We start from the raw sequence: 4,342 nt of genomic DNA, 5'->3' as shown, positions 1-4,342 counted from the left end.
CAGTACTGACAAAAATGTATAATTTTAAGCAAAAAATGTTTAAAATCTTTTCATTTATTTTTGTTTTGCAAATTAAAGTCGTTTAAAAAAATTTAAAAAAAAAAGAAAAATTATTTCAAGAAATGATTTATTTTATACTAATAATGTTTCCTTTATTGTCAACACAACAATCTTTTATTATGCATCTTCAGATTTATATCATAATATAGATAAAAATATTAATAATTATATGTTTTCTAGGATAACCTAATTTATTAGTTTATTTTATTATTATTATTATTATTATTATTATTATTATTATATGTTATTAGTTTATTATATCATAAGTAAAGTCCAGGAATAACTAAAAAATAAAACTTTGCTATCATTGCCTAAAATTCATGACTTCAGATGTTCCATAAAAGTTATTGAATTATAAGCTACAAATTTATACTACTGAGACAAATATAAACACATTAGCAATTTACCTCTTCAGTTTTTCCATAGTTGTATTTTTCTGCCAGAAGTTATATTGTATTAAATATATAAAGGTAAGGGGTTCATCACATTTTAATTAGAACATGTTGTGTTTTCTAAGCTCCCAGTACCATTTATAAGGAAAATATTTCCTTCCAGTGGGGAATACCTATTCTCTCTTGTCACACCAAAATTGATACACAGGTTCCAGAGTTTGCAATTAACTTGGTAAGTTTATAACAAACAACTCCTGTATAATTTTATAAAATTTCTACAGTAAGTTTTTCTTCTGCCCAAGCAAATTCAAGCCATTTTTTAGCCTCAAAAGAATGAACTTTAAAAATTTGACTTTGTCTATAAGAGAACATTCCCATGCTCCATGTATTCTTCATGTTGATAATTCATACTTACTAGAAAGAAAGAACATGCACCACATTTAACATGCACAATGTTTCACTTTAGAAGTAGGAGATACTTCACAAACTGATCCTTCTGAAGCTATAAAATACTAGTATAACCAACTGAACAGACTTTCAATTGTGAAAGAAGAAAAGCAAAGCATTTTTAGCACATTCTGCTGCCTAATATTATTTTATTTAAAAATATATGCAAAATTTTCTCAATCATTCTGTCCTAAATACTTTCTTTTTTTTAAGTTTAATATTTTTACTGCTTGGGAACATTTTTATTTTAGTAGAAACTCTCTGTATTTACTTTTGAAATGTTATTCCCTTCCACTACCCTGCTTCCTTCCCACATCCCTCTCCATTTGTCTCCATGATCTTGCACTGGCTCCTAATCACCCTTTCTTTCCCATTGCCTTGGCATTCCCCTTCATTGGAAATATGTGCCCTCACTGGACCAAAGGCTTCTTCTTGCATTGATGTCAAACATTGTTATCTTCTGCTACATATGCAGAAACATGGATCTCTTCTAGAAATATGGGTCTCTCAATGTGTGCTCAGTGGTTGGTGATTTAGTCATGAGAGTTGTGGAGGGTTTCATTAGTTGATAATGTTGTTCTTCCCATGAGGTTGCAACCCCTTTCAGACCCTTCAGTCCTTTCTCTTGCAACTTATTTTTGGTCCTCATGTTCTGTCCAATGGTTAACTACATGCATGCTTAGCTATATTTGTATGACTCTAGTAGAGCCCCTGAGAAGGTATTTATATCTGATTCCAGCTAATAAGTATTTATTGGCATAATCAATAGTCCCTGGGTTTTTTGGCTGCATATGGGGTATATCCCAAGATGAGGCAGCCTCTGAATGATCTCTTCTTCAATATCTGCTTTTTTATTAGACCTTGCATTTCTTCCTGTGAGTGTTTTGTTTTCCCATCTAAAAAAAACTGAGACATCCACATTTTGGTTTTTCTTATTTTTGAGCTTCATAAGGTCTAGGAATTTTGGGGGGGGGTGGATTTCAGAGCTTTCTGGTGCTAGTATCCATTATCAGTGAGGTCAAACAATGTGTGTTCTTTTGTAACTCGGTTTCTTTACTCAAAAAAATAGCCTTTGCTTCTATTAATTTGCCTAATAATTAAATAAATTCATTGTTTCTAATAGCTGAGTAGTATGTTGTACAAATGTACCACAATTTCTGTATCCACTCCTTTGATGAAGGTCATCTAAGTAGTACATTGTGTAAATGTACCACAATTCCCGTATCCATTCCTTTGTTGAAGAATATCAGTGTGTCTTCAATTATTTTTTGAAGGTCTGTAAATGCTTGTGTGTGTTATTCATTGAACTGGCCATTTTCTTTTGGCAAAATCATAATTTTTACTAAGCAAAATCTACTGATCCATGAGATCATGGGGTATCTTTTGTTCTTCTGGTATCTTCTTTAAAATGTTTTCTTAAGAAACTTGAATTTCTCGTTATAAAGGACTTTTACATTCTTGGTTAGAATTATACAACAATATTTCATATCATCTGTGGCTATTTTTAACAATGTTATTTCCTAATTTCTTTTTCAGACCATTTATTGATTGTATAAGTGAGCATTACTGATTGCTTTCAGGGTTAGTATTATCCAATTACATTTCTGAAGGAGTTAACCAGCTGTAGGAATTCTTGTTGGAGTTTTGGGGTATATATACCATATCATATGGAAATAGTAATAATATGACTCCTTCCTTTCTATCTTTTATCCTCTTGATCTCATTTATTTATGATTTTTTTATTTCTATTACTGGAATTCAAGGACTACATGGAAGAGATAGGGAGAGAGTGGACAGTGTTGTCTTGTCCCTGAGTTTGGTGGATATGTTGAAGTTTCTCTTCATTTAATTTGATGTTAACCATTGGATTGTTATCTATTGCTTTTATTGTGTTTATATATGTGCTTTATATACCTGTTTGTATCTTTGATGTTTTACATTTAGTTTCTATATGGTGGATTGATCAATTTTCATATATTGAACTGTTCTTGCATACCTGGGATGAAATCTATTTGGTCATGAAGGATCATAATTTTGATGTGTACTTGGGGTCTTTTGTGAGTATTTAAGCATCAATATAAGGCAGGTTGCTATGAAATTTTCTTTCTTATTTGAGGTTTTATTGGTGGTTATTGGATCAGTGTGACAATCATCGTCAAAAGTGTTTGGCAATGTTTCCTCTATTTTGTGAAATATTTTGAAGAGTATTGATAGTAGCTCTTCTTTAAAAGTCTGATAGCATTCTATGACAAAGCCATCTAGCCCTGGGCTTCCGTTGCTGTTGGAAGAATTATAATTCTTGTTTTATTCTTTTAAACTTTGAATGTTATAGTATTTTATATAGTTCACGTGACATTATTTTTTGTAAGAAGTATTTTTCTTCTATCACTGGAAAAATACTGTTTATATATGTTTTCTTCATGGAATAATTTTCCCCATCTATGGTGATTGAATGTTTTGATGGGTACCTTAGTTTTGACTAACATTGTGGTCACTTTGAGTTTGTAAGTCACTTGTCTAGGCCCTTCCTTCTGGCTCTGATATTTAGTATTCTGTAACAATATGATCTTTTAAGTTAAGAAAATTTTCTTGTAGAACCTTTGATCTGAAAATCTTCTTCTACTTCTATTTTCTTAGTTTTATTTCTTATTTTCCACTGAAACAGAGGAAATTCAAGATTTCCTCAGATCCCACTACATAACCCTATACTCAACAAAGCTGGAAAATCTGGAGGAAATGGATGAATTCCCAGACAGATACAAGATACCAAAGTTAAATCAGGACTAGGTAAACCATTTAAATAATCCCATAACACCTAAAGAAATAGAATCAGTCATCAAAAGCCACCCAACCACAAATAGCCCAGGTCCAGAAGAGTTCAGTGCAGAGTTTTATCAGACATTTATTGACAACATAATGCCAATACTGTCCAAACTATTCCACAAAATAGAATCCTATGGAACACTACCTAACTCACTTTTTGAGGCTACAATAACCCTTGTTCCTAAACCACGCAAAGACCCTACAGGGATAGAGAACTTCAGACCACTCTCACTTATGAACATTGGTGCAAAAATACTCAACAAAGTCCTTGCAAACGGAATCCAAGAACACATTAAAATGATCACTCACCAAGAACTATTAGTTATCATCCCTGGGATGCAGGGATTGTTTAATATAAGGAATTCCATCAATATAATCCACCATATAAATAAACTCAAAGGAAAAAAAAACATATTTTTAGCTCATTAGATGCTGAGAAAGCATTAGGCAAAATTCAACACCACTTCATGTTAAAAGTCTTGGAAAGAACAGGAATCCAAGGCCCACACCAAAACATAATAAAAAAAATATACAGCAAACCAATAGCCAACATCAAACTTAACTTTGGGACTCGAAGCAATCCCACTAAAATCAGGCCCTGACAAGGCTGCCCACTCTCC

This window comes from Micromys minutus (assembly GCF_963924665.1).
Source record: "Micromys minutus genome assembly, chromosome: 13".
Lineage (NCBI taxonomy): Eukaryota > Metazoa > Chordata > Mammalia > Rodentia > Muridae > Micromys > Micromys minutus.
This window is presented reverse-complemented; position numbering follows the sequence as displayed.